This window comes from Sander lucioperca, chromosome 14, assembly GCF_008315115.2.
Source record: "Sander lucioperca isolate FBNREF2018 chromosome 14, SLUC_FBN_1.2, whole genome shotgun sequence".
Classification (NCBI taxonomy): domain Eukaryota; kingdom Metazoa; phylum Chordata; class Actinopteri; order Perciformes; family Percidae; genus Sander; species Sander lucioperca.
The window spans coordinates 32,879,441-32,893,262 of NC_050186.1; the positions used below are offsets into that span (position 1 = coordinate 32,879,441).

Below are 13,822 nucleotides of genomic sequence, written 5' to 3' on the forward strand. Positions count from 1 at the left end.
GTTAGCTAGTTAGGTTTTAGTGCATTTAAAATGCCTAAAGCAAAGCGGTCGAAAGTGTGGCTGTATTTCACAGCCAAGGATTCCAATATCGCAAAATGCAACAAATGTTTCAAAACAATTACGTGCAAAGGGGGAAGCACGTCAAATTTATTGAAACATGCGGCGACACGCTATGAAAGAGCCTTTCTTTGATGTCATTTTTCAGTTTTTCAAGAATCGGTTTAGATATCGGAATGGTTTTAAAAGTACTGGTTCGGCATCGGAATCGTAAAAATCCAAACGGTAACCAATCCTAATTGTGAGTGAGACATAAAAACACTCTTCTGTGAAATGCCACACCTTCAGGTTTTTTTTTTTTTTTTTTTTTACAGGCTTTTTGTAAATGTGTAGTCTCCAAGCCCAAAATGACATAACCCAGATAACATCACCATGACAACGTCAGGATTCTGTAGTCAGACGTTGGAAAGCTCCCTTTAGAGCTGAGTAGTATTTCCCCTAACGATGAACAGGAACTATCACAGCACAGATCAGAAACATCTCCTAAGAGAACAGTCAAATAACAGATAACAAATAATAGAGGAGAAGGGAGGTCAGAGAAGAAGAATAAAATTAATGAGGGGAGAGGAGAGAAGATAACTAGAGAGACGATAAAACAGAAAGGTGGAGAGAAGGGGAGGAGTCAAAAGAGGAGATAAAAGAGAAGGGAAAAGAGAGAAAAGTGGACAGTAGGAGACGAGTAACAAAGAGATGTAAAAAAAAAAAAGGGGGTGGGGAGAACAGAAGAGATGAGGAATTATTGATAAGTGAAATAGAAGAGGAGAGAAAAGACAAAAGGATAAAGGAGAGAAAAGGAGTTCACACAGGCTGGAAGACAGCAGTAAGTAACCGAGGCAGATTCATTTCATCGGTGTTTATGGGACAACTCAAACATCAGATTTTTGTTGGATGAAGAATGTAACATTCTTCAAACATGCAAAGCTGTAGAGGAGATATCTGCCCCGATTGTGACCGCAGGTTTGTTTCCCCCCCGTTGCCAGGCGATGAACGCAGCTCGGATTCACGACAAACAGAAGGTGAAGTCGTTCTGGGAGCAGAAGATCGTGCAGCACAGTGAGCAGATGGACGAGGAGGAGGACCGCAGGAGGAGCAGCGCTTTGACACGGTCCGCAGCAACACTTATTGCCTCAAATCTGTCATTTTAACCCTTGTGTTGTCCTTGGGTCAAATGTGACCCGTTTTCAACGTTTTTCATATCAGAAATATGGGTTTCTAACAACCAAATTGGGTATACGTACAGTTTAGTGTCCCAGATTTTCCATACAATGTCCTTAATTATGAACCTGCTAAACCACCTGTGCTGCCCTAACCCTAACCCTAACCCTACCCCTACCCCTAACCATAACCATAACCATAACCATAACCTGTCTCAAATAAGACCCTTATCATTTGGGACACTCAGTTTTTGGAATATAATTTGGGACACTAAACTGTACGTAAGCCACCAAATTGCCCCAAAATAACTTGGATGCATGCATGTATGTTGTATATGTATGTTCTTCGCAGGTAAAATGAATGATTACATCCACTGAATTTTGGTTGATTTATTGAATTTCATGGCATTTGAAAAAAAAATGGTTAAATGGTTTCCAAACAGCATCCTGACCAAACTTTGACATAAACCAGTCTGCGATTCACTCAACATCCTCTGATCTTAACTATTCTATTAGTCAAAATAATTCATAATATCTGCCTTTTTTCAAACTCAAAAATTAGGTATAATGTCATTTTATTAGGTTTATTTACCGTGAATTAAAAAAGCATGGAAAAGAGGGACAAAAACGTTAAAAAAGCACCAAAAGCATAGAAAAAGCGATACAAATGTCAGAACAAGTTCCCCAAAAAAAGCATATTTTTCATTTTGACCCAGAATGACAGATTTATGGACGATGGTGGAGACAACACAAGAGTTAAATGCACAAATCTGGAGTCCTGGGAGGTGTTACAAGTGGCCAGCTGATTGGTTACAAACCCAGATAAAGTAAGGTTAACCCTCCTGTTGTCTTCCGGTTGACCATCCACTTGTTGTCCTTCTGGGTCAAAATTAACACTTTTGTTTTTGTTTTTTTTCCTATTTTTACACATTTTCTGATGTTTTTGTCCCTTTTTTAATGCACTTTTTTCAATGTTTTTGTCACTTTTTCCCCGACGTTTTCAATGCTATTTTTCACTAACACCAACTTATTACAACTAGTTTTACACTTAATTTTTGGAATACATGGTCAATACATTTCATTTATAGGAGATTATACCTAATTTTAAAATGATGAATTATTTTGACTAATATTAGAGGAACCTATGTTGATGGATAATCACAGACGTGTATCTCAGTTTAGTCAGGTTTTAAACCCATTTCAATTTTTTCAAATGATATAAAATGGAATACCCAAAATTCAGTGAAAGTAGTGATCAAGTACTCGCCATTGTACTTAACGTTTTGGGTAATTTGGTTGAAAAGAAACCCATATTTCTCTTATAGAAGTTTTGAGAACGGGTCAAATTTGACATCTAAGACCTTATTTCAACTTTGTGAGCGATCAGATATCAAGAGAGTGAAAAATGTCGATGACGTCCTCAAATGTCTTGTTTTGTCCACAACTCAAAAATATTCAGTTTACTTTTTTTATTCATGGTCAATAAACCTAATTTAAATGACATCATACCTAATTTTTGAGTTTAAAAAAGCTAAAATTATGAATTATTTTGACTAATAGTCAATATCGGGGGATGTTGAGTGAATCACAGTCTGGTTTATGTCGAACTTTAATTAGGATACCATTTTAAAACCTCTTAAACATTTTTTTTTTTTTAATGCTATGAAATGGAAGTATTAATGTTTACCTGCAAGGAATGTTTGTATGGGTTCCATCCAACGTACATGCATGCATCCAAGTTATTTTGGGGCAATTTGGTTGTAAGAAACCCATATTTCTGATACAACAAATTTGAAAACAGGTCAAATTTGACCCGAGGACAACACAAGGGTTAAGAAGCTGGAATCAGAGAAGCCGGCACAGCGATCTCGCTTAATACTGGACCAATGTCAAAGATTGCTGTTCCCATCAGTCACTTAGACACAAAAACGTAGGAACATAGAGTCCAGGTTGAAAAAAACGGTAGTTACCCTTTAAATTGTTAATTTTGGGAACAGAGACCAATGAAGAGGGAGAAAGGCAGCCTTTTCACACAGTCTATTCTGTCAAACAATGGGAGAGAGATCAAATGATTTGTTAATGACGACGGGTTTTTTTTAAGTTCAGGGGAGTACAGCGGTAGAGTTTACTAGCAGCTTATGTTGCTCCACTCTTTCTGTCAGTGTCATACATATTCTGTATCATGAAGTTCCAGCTCTTCATTGGATCTGTGTGATGTTAACCCGAGAGTGAAATGTTCAAATATTCAAACACTCAAACATGTTTTTCTGACTGCATCGTTTTATCAAAAGGGAAATATTCAACATGTCCTGTTCGTCATACCCCCCTACATTTAGCCTGACATATTTGGTATCTTTGGAAACTTTCGGATCTCTACTAAAAGTCAAATTCCTAGGGTTTAAATAAAGTCTACACAACACCATGAGTTGATTAAGATGGATGAACGGCAGGGTCAGAGATGAAGAAGAAAAAAGAGCAAACACATTTAATCACTGTCCTCAGCGAGACGTCCCTGTCTCTCCATCATAACTCGATTAGATTGGAAAATGCCTCGGTTATGTTTACAGCTCTTTTGTCTGTCACCACATAGTAGCCTGAGAATGTTGATTGGAGGCATCTCGGCTATACATCTGAATCCTGGAGATCAGGGTGGATATCTGAGGACAGACTGCAGATTAACCAGCACATGGCGGAGCGTGCTGACAGACGAACGCTCGCTAACACAGACACAACAAACACAGTGTCACCCACACACACACACACACACACACACACACACACACACACACACACACACACACACACATACTGTTCCTCTTTTTCCGTAACACAATTAGCCCTGACAGCAATGCCTGCAGATCAACTTTCACTGGATGTCTGCGCGATTAGTTTAAGCCCAGGAGTTATGGTATCCGGGTAAATATTGGCCTCTGATTCTCGGTCAAAACCTCCGCTCATCTCGGCCTCCCGATCACTGAATTCAGCCTACACAAAGACAAAAGTATCGATAGTCTTTTCCTTCTTTTTATTTTTCGAACAGAAAATAACAATAAAATGAAATATAAACACAGAATAACTGCGCAGCAACACACCAAAAGGAAAAACAACATCAGATTATGTGACTTTAAGAATAATGGATGTTGCGGCTGTAAGCAGTCCAACAAAGTGCTGCTGCGAGGGACTAAACACTGAGAGATGCATAAACACGCTGTGACACGCTCGAGATTGTATTGCAATGGTTTATTCCTCCACACGTAAAATACAACGAGCACTGCAGTTACCAAATGTAAAGCTACTTTGTGAGTCTAAATAAGTGCGTTAGCGCGGCGGTCAACAGAAAGTGTTTGTTCCCAGGCTCACCTCCCTCTCTGTCAAAACTAAAAAAACCCAGGTGAACAGGTGAAGCAGACAAATATTATGTTATCACTTCCGCTCAAACCACGATGAAAACGCCCACCACCTACAATATATGTGCACAATAGAGCTGTCAATCTTCCTCAATAATACCATTCAAATTCCATTAGATTTTTTTTTTTATATTCGAATAATATTCAAATATTTAATGCTCAATTGCAGCCTGTTAAATAATATGTACTACACTACTCAGGCTTATGCATTGTCAATGCCACTATATACTATAAGCATGTGGTTGTTGTTACACATTCTGTCCACTAGAGGATCTTCTAACATTAGCCTGGCATTGAAGGGACCTGCACGCAACTTTGTTTGCATTCATTTTCCACAACGAGCACACAGCGACAAACACAAATCAACAGAGAACTCTGTAATGTAACATTATCTAACAAGTGTATTGAAGCGGCTCTGTTGTAAAGGCTAACGGTGCTCGGTTAGCACAATGACATCATGTTAGAAAGCACAGCCGAAACGATTTGTCATAAACTAAGTAACAATAGTGTTAGCCACGATGCTAACGGCATTGATAACTAAGCCAAACGCTGCTGTCACTACTATTTTAGTGATTTATAAGCGACCTGTTTCTTGCAGATTGTCACGTTACTGAGAATACAGCTGTTAGAAGGTAATATATTAAGTCAAAGCTAACTCTGACAGCTGTAGGTCAGTTAACATCAACTTTAGCTGTCTCCATGAAGCTCCCAGCTACGCTAACGTTACTATACCTCGCGACGCAGTTAGAAAACCAGAACGAGCTAACTAATGATAACATAAGCACTTTGGCTCGGTGGATGTCGATTTTAAAGTCATGTTAAAACTATTTCCCGTCCTTTGTTACGATTTCCAGCCACAGCCTGTCACTCCCCCTTGTACTAAGTTAACTCGATACGTAACGTTATCTCCGTAATGTTGTACTAACGTTACTCAGTATGTAACGTTATCTTAGACTTCACAATGCCTTGTGTTTCTCACTCCTGCTAAGTTATTGTTCATAAGACGTGACATGAGTGACACATGCGGGTAGGCCAAGGCAACGTTTGCCAACATATTTATAAAAAAAAGTCACATTTGAATAGTAATTTCAGCATTCGAATAGTATTGCTTTTTTTACTATTCGAATTTCGGTATTTGTTCCAACAGCCCTAGTGCACAATATAATAATCAATAAATAATATAAATGAGACCATAAACAACATACATTATGTGGCTCCTACAATGGATTTGTCTGTTCCAGATATCCAACGTTGTTGACGATTCTGATTGCTTTCTGTTGTAATGTGCGCAAAGACTGTAGATTGGTTTTGTATGTGTTTCCCCAGATTTCCACACAGTAACTCTGATATGGCAACATGAGTGTATTATACAGCGTATGCAGTTATTTATTGTCCAGAATATATCTTGATTAATTTAATATCGCTATGGTCTTTGCCAGTTTTGCTTTGACGTGGTTTATGTGTGTGCCTCCTTTAAAGTAATAAAAAAAACTGCAATAAATACCATCTAGGCTGGTCAGAGTGTAACAAGCTTCGGTGAGGTTCTGTGTGATTCTCTGATTTGTGAGTGAAAAGATTCCTGGGTCGAAATTTGGAATAGTGAAAATCTTTTTAGGTTACATATAAACACAGTTTTTTTTTTTTACATACAACTGTTTTGTAATCTAATCAGCATCACTTTGTGTTTAGTAGCCTGCTAATTGTCAAATGTTAGCATGCTAACATGCTAACGGAGACAGTTTAGAACCGAGACGCCCCAACTCTGAGTAGTTTTCCTATATCTGTGCCTCTTTAAGAGACTAGCAGCAGGTCCTTAGTGTATTGATTCCAATAGGAGAAGTGAACGTGAACACAGATTATGAGCGATTCTTTCGCCCCGTTGTCACCAAAGTAAATATTGGAGCCGTTTTTCACAAGCCACATATCTCCAGAACATTCTGACACTAAAATGGCATTTTTCAGATAGACACATCAGTAGAACTTTGTTTGAGACCTGCTTCTGTCTCAGGACCCAAACTTTTGCAAGATCTGGCAACACAGAGACGCTAACGTCAGATAACGTTCGTGAACGCCCTAACAAAACTAATCTCTGTGATGCTAAATATGTCTTTTAGCTGTGTAAATATCTAACGTTAGCAAAAGAACATATTAATAAATTATACAAATATAACTTTTCATCCATCCACACAGCGTTCACTACACGTTCAAACGAGGCCACGCCCCTTTAGGAGACAGGAAGTGTGTACCGTTTCATACCATTGGCTTGAAATGCGCTATCTTTAGCTTAGAGGATCTTTGACGCTAAATTAAGATGGTGAACATTATACCTGCTAAACACAAGCATGTTTGCATTGTCATTGTGAGCATGTTAGCATGATAATGTTAGCATTTAGCTCAAAGCACCATTGTGCCAATTAAAGACTGGATATAAACACAGGAAACTTGTCTCCACTTTCTCCCACTGTACAAAAGGGAAGGCAAAACATCCCCGAACATCTTGTCATTTGGCAACCAGAGTCTGCGAAGGACTGATCTGGCTGTCCGATTTTTTTCTTCATTTCATCATTCACTCTTTTTTCAGTGTCAGTTTTTATCTATGAAGGTAAATATGGTGCAAAATGTGAGTGATTGTAGACTTCATGTGAGAATGTACGTTAAACTTTTCACTCAGAAAATGATGCCTGTGTTCTAAATGTGAAGTCACAGAAGAAATATTCACAAATGTGTAGATTGATATTTACACAAATACAATAAAAGCTGTGAACTTGTAATGCAACATTCACTCTAGTTCTATTTCTAGTCATAGATCAATTATCTTTATTGTTACTATAAGTGCTACAGCGCATCATGCCAACTGCTATAATTATGAATCATATTTCTGTGTATCTGTATCAGTGTCTCTGTGTCCCAACCGGCAGTGGCAGATGCCCGCCCACCAAGAGTCAGGGTCTGTCTGAGATTTCTGCCTGTTTAAAAGAGGTTTTTCCACCAAATGCTTGCTTGTGGGAAATTGTTGGGTCTTTGTAAATCATACAGTGTGGTCTAGACCTACTCTGTAAAGTGTCCTGAGCTAATTCCTGTTGTGATTTGACACTATAAATAAAATTGATGAACGCAGAACGCCACACAGCATCTTTTCAGCATTGTACCAAGCCAAAAAAAAAGAGAGTAGAGAACCGCTAACAAAGGGTACGCCCATTCATTCGAATAGTTTGTTTTCCCCCACGGCATAAATGGAAATAACGTTTTTAGTGGGCGTTCCCAGTAATGGACCTTTTTCACAGCAGACATTTTGACTTGTCATAGTAGGAAAAGCACATCTGAAATTGATAACCTTAACGATGGCTCAATTCCATCAAGTGTCCCAGTAAGCTATTTCATTGAGTCAGCATGCACAATACCAGGGCCTCTCCTAAGTGGAACGCAGCCATCATTAATGGTTTTGAACACACCCATGCTTTTCCTACTATGACATGTCAACATGTTTGCCGTGAAATAGGTCTATGCCCGCCAAGTCTATGCTGACCCCAGTCTGAACACCTGCTTATTCCTTTCTCCCCCTTTGAACCCTCTCCCTCTCTCTCTCTCTCTCTCTCTCTCTCTCTCTGTGTCCAGGCTGAGGGAGCAGTGGTTAGTCAGGTTAGATCAGCGGAATCAGCACCAGCAGAGTTTCTTCGAGGAGAGAATCAGACGAGCTCAGAAAGCTCAGCAGAGCCTCAGAAAGCTTGACTCCGCCTGAAACCTGCCGATCAAGCCGGAGAAGTTTGCAGCGACGACTCCACCAATCAGCTTGCAGGTGAAGAGCAGCTGTCCGGTGTTTTGCAGAGTCGTGCATTTGTAATATTGACATCTTTTCATACACATTTACATAAAAATAGATATTTGGAATTGAAAGGAGAAAAAAACACACTTTATTCACTATGAAAAATCTACTACAAAAGTCAAACAAATATGCAAAACCTTTGTCACGAATAGCAAGTCAAGCAAAAATCAAACATCCTTTTTTGTTGTTGTTAGAAAACACTGAATATGTATAATGGGTGAGGAATGTTTTACCTTCTGTGATCCTGCCTTCTGACATTGTTTGTTTTTGTATAATAGTTTTTTTCCGATGGGTTATAATAGCGTATGATGGAAAAACCTTATATATTGTTGTTACTCCATACCATCTAATCGATGTCTTAAAATAAAATATCAATATAGATCTGAAAAAGTTGTATCTTCAGTTTTGTGGATTTTCATGCTTGGAAAGATGAAGTGGAAACATTCAAATCTAAAACCCCTTTGAAACTGGACAATGTCAGAAATGAGCTGTCATCTAATTTGTAGATGACATTTTAAAGATGTAAGGGTAACACGTCAAGTAGTGTCACATCAACTGGGTGCCGTGTAACTGGTTGACTCTTCTTTGTGTGCTGATCTGATGGCCACATTCTGCTTTATGATGAATCGTGCACAAGTTGAAGATGGTAAAGGGATAACATTTCACTGGAATGGTACCTCGTGAGTTTGTTTTGTGAAAATTAAAATGGATTGATTGATCATCTGATGTCGTAGCACACACCGGACTTGTCATAAAAGTAGTTATGGGACAGGAGCATGTTGAATCAGGTAGGGAAGCGGATTCAAAAACGTGAAGCCAATCTTGTCTCGTGTCACTTTAGCGAATTGAAAAATTGAAATATCAAGTGTTTTTTGGAGTATTTAGCAACTCGCGAATAACGTTGGTTTGTATAAGTACAACCAATAGCGGGAATAAAGTAACAAAGACTTTATTCCCCACAACTTGCCATGTAGTCCGATGGCTTCACTCTAGTGATGGCCAAATGAAGCTAAATGAACAATTTTCTCTTTTTTCTGAGCCCACTAGATGGGGCTCTCTCTTCAAAGGGTTGAAAACACACTGAATTGCCATTCCTTTAACCTTTTTCTTTGAACAGAGAGCGCCATCTAGTGAGCTCAAAAAATAAAGAAAATGGTTCACGAAGCTTCATTTGACCATCACTACTTCACTCACTTTCCTCCAAACCCTCTCCTTTATTGTTCTCTGTCTGTATCGCTAGTCTATAGCCACAACGTTCCACTTCTGGGATTTCTCCGGTACCGCCGGAAATTCCGCCAGATGTCCTTCATTTCGGCCAGATGTCCATCACCTTCCGCTTTCTTTGTGTTGGCATTCTGAGGACTATGGTTAACTGCTCCTCAGATCTCTGCAGGGTAAATCCAGACAGCTAGCTAGACTATCTGTCCAATCGGAGTTTTCTGTTGCATGACTAAACCAACCTTTGAACGGTCACATGTTCCACCAAAAGAAGTTCCTTCCCGAGACTATGTTACAGAGGCGCCGTGGCTCCGTCCAGCGCTTGTGACAATTGTGATTGGTTTTAAGAAATGCCAATAAACCAGAGCATGTTTTTCTCCTATCCCGGAATACTGTGTTGTGTGGACAAGTCAGACCCTCCTCTGCAGCACTGTGGTGGAAGGTCTGACAATGCGAGACTCAGAGATGGGGACTCGAGTCTGAGACTCGGACTCGAGTCGCACTTAAGTCGCACAAACAGTTGACTTCAGACTTGACTCGGACGACCCAAAAGACTTCAGACTTGACTTGCGACTCGACCCAAAAGACTTCAGACTTGACTCGGACTCGAGCTTCGAGACTTGTCAACAACCTGTTTTCATGCAATTATTGCTTTTTAAATCTAAATGTATTCATGTATTTCTATTTTCTTTTATTGGTGCATATACGTTGGGGAAACGTATGACGAGCCTCATGTCCCCTGCCCTTTGCCATAATGTGCAACGTAACGCATGCGCTATGCCTAAAAAATACATTGACATGGCGACACCAAGTCCTCCCGGAGTTGTGCCTGTTATCATTGGTTTAGCTTTCAATAATTTGGTAAACAGTGGCAGTAAGCGAACAGCTACATACAAGGTGTGTGGCACCAAGATAAATGATACCGGATCAACAACGTCGAACTTCATCAGGCATCTCAAAACGCACCCAAATAGATCAGTCACTCACACGCTAATGTAAAAGAGACGTTACATTTAGCATATATCGTCACAGGTAACAAGCTAACCATCGCAAAGTGTTGTGCTAATGCTGTGTACAGGCACATTGTATCTTTATAGTTAGTAGTTGCTGAGGCTCAGACATCCATGGCGCACAGGAGGCGGGACGCACGGATCCATCTCCCCAGGAACAAACGTTTATCGGTGTTTTTTGCCCCCAACTAGGATTAGGCACTGGTTATGGTTATGGTTAGGGTCAGGGTTAGCGTTAAGGTTAGGTGCCTTGAAGTCAATGGTCGCAACGCTGCCTTGAAGTCAATTAAGCAATGGTTATGGTTATGGTTAGGATTAGGGTTAAGGTTAGGTACCTTAGAGGCAGCGGTCGCAGCGCTGCCTGGAAGGAGCCGTTGGGCGCAAAAAACACCATAGAGCGGAACAAACACTGTGTCGGGTGGGCAAACTCATGTGATGCATAATTGATCCTGTGGATGATTTGTAGGCTATTAAGTGAAAAAGGTGTACCCGGTCCACCAAACACTGGGCTGTCTTGACTGTCTTAATCCTGCACATATTTCTGTTGCTGTAGTCCTATTTACTATTGCATTATTTCATCCATGCGTGGCGCAGTGAATCCGTGCGCACTGTCACCTGCCGTGGAGACGCTGGCCTCACTAACCTCTCCTCCTCTGAGTCGGGTCTCCCTCGCGCTGGACTCAGTTTCACTGAGCGTACTAACACTTAAAAAATAAATGGCATTACATCAGTGAGTCCAAACTGCTTATTGTGCATAATTTGGACTGACACTGAGATGCATGTTGTTCTGTAACTGGTGTGGTGCTGCCACTATTCTCTTGATTTCCACTTCGACATTAGACATTTTTTTGAGTGAAAGAGACGTTACATTTAGCATATATCACCACAGGTAACAAGTTAACCATTGCAAAGTGTTGTGCTAATGCTGGGATTGCCTGGGAACAGGCACATTGTATCTTTATAGTTGTATCCATATGATGTGACATATATATTTCAGTTTGAATTCATAAGATTTAACAATACAGTGTTAGGGACAGATCAGATGACCAGAGACTTGAGACTTGACTTGGACTCGAGCTCAAAGACTTGAGACTCGACTTGGACTTCCAAACAATGACTTGTGAACATCTCTGGCAAGACTACTAGAGGTGCATCCCCTATTCTGCCAAGGCAGCACCCACACAGCATCACAGTCAGCTCTCGGATGAAGCCGTGTGAAGAGCGCCGACTCAGGGACAGAGGTCTCCCAGGTCGGGCAACTGTCCAGACTAGGTTGGCCATGACAGGCGGCGTCCGCAGCCCCCCCGAAATCACATATCCGTATTCGCAAAAGAGGGATAAAAAACACACAGGAAACAAGACCTTGAAAAAATGACAACCCTGCCAAATCACAGACACTTTATTTGCACGTGACTAACATTATCACAGGAACTCGGTGTTCAGAAATATGGTAGGTCAGTGATCTTCAACAGGGGGTCCCCGACACCTAGGGGGTCCTCAGTGTCACTGCAGGGGGGCCACCAAATTATTGTTTTATACTTTTTTTTTAACGTTTTTTTACCCCCCAAAAATTTTAATATGTCTGAAAATAATAAAATGAATCCGACACATTGATTAGGCCACACAATATGTCATTGTAGGCCCAGTTTATTATACAACTCATTTTTATACAATATATGTAGTAGGGGGTCCCTGCTCATCTCTCTTTTAGGTTAGGGGGCCTTGGCATAAAAACCATTGAAGACCCCTGTGGTAGGTCATTTGCAGGGGAATTTTTTACTTTTCAAATGACAGTCATGGCTGATTTTCATGGGATTAATATAGACAGACAAACAGACAAACTCTGTAATTATTACAAATGACTAGAGGTCACCAAGTAATACTGATCGTGTACGAATTGGGCTCTAGTCATATATATGAACTCTGTTTTATATCTGTTGTTGCTCTCCACCCAGGGGTATATCGGTCTCTTTTGCTGGTAAATGCTCCACACAGTTGGTAAAGAGTTTTTAGAGCTTGTTCACAGAAAACGACACTATGAGAGCACTGTTAGTGAACCAGAATAGTAAAGTTGTGGGCCCTGCAGCTAAAAGAGTGAAATGAAACCGAACATAAACCTCTGTAAAGTTGAGGGCAGCTGCAATTTCAGGTGATAATTATAGGTTCAGCAGCTCCTTTTACATTGTCATTTGATACATTGTTGCTTTAATGCAAAACATCAGACAAAGAAAGATTCTGTGTAATAGTTTACGATAAAAAAAAGACAAGTAACCATTTCTTTTCTTATGCATTCAGGTCTGTCTTAATGTGCTCGTATTATGCTCATTTTCAGGTTCATAATTGTATTTAGAGGTTATATCAGAATAGGTTTATATGGATTCATTTTCAAAAACCATATATTTGTTGTACCACACATTGCTGCAGCTCCTCTTTTCACCCTGTGTGTTGAGCTCTCTGTTTTAGCTACAGAGTGAGACATCTCACTTCTGTTCCATCTTTGTTGGGAGTCACACATGCTCAGTACCTAGGTAAGGACTACTAGCCAGTCAGAAGCAGAGTATGAGGGCGTGCCCTGACAGTACCTAGGTAAGGACTACTAGCCAGTCAGAAGCAGAGTATGAGGGCGTGCCCTGACAGTACCTAGGTAAGGACTACTAGCCAGTCAGAAGCAGAGTATGAGGGCGTGCCCTGACAGTACCTAGGTAAGGACTACTAGCCAGTCAGAAGCAGAGTATGAGGGCGTGCCCTGACAGTACCTAGGTAAGGACTACTAGCCAGTCAGAAGCAGAGTATGAGGGCGTGCCCTGACAGTACCTAGGTAAGGACTACTAGCCAGTCAGAAGCAGAGCATGAGGGCGTGCCATGCTAGCAGCTAGGCGAGCATTATAACGTGTGTTCCAAAGTGACCACGTTTGTCTCTGAAGTAAAGGCTGGACGACAATAGAGCTGTTTGGAGCAGTTTGTGAACAGTGTTTTCTGTTGGAGATGGTAAGTCTCTTTGGGGGGGACTTTGGGCTTTTTCACTTTGTAAACCTATAACATGCACAAAAAAAGATATATAACACAATAAAGGAAAGGGAAAAAGCCCAAAAGCATAATATGAGCACTTTAACAGTTTATTTCTGAGATGACTAATGAGATGCAAGGAAAATG

General features: G+C 40.4%; 1 long non-coding RNA gene across 1 annotated transcript; it reads left to right on the forward strand.

Moving 5' to 3' along the window:
• Positions 1-685: 685 nt before the first annotated feature.
• Positions 686-8,604, forward strand: LOC116041470. Its single transcript, XR_004102968.2, has 3 exons — positions 686-877; positions 1,038-1,162; positions 8,234-8,604. It is a non-coding gene; the product is annotated as an uncharacterized LOC116041470 (long non-coding RNA).
• The last annotated feature ends 5,218 nt before the right edge of the window (positions 8,605-13,822 follow it).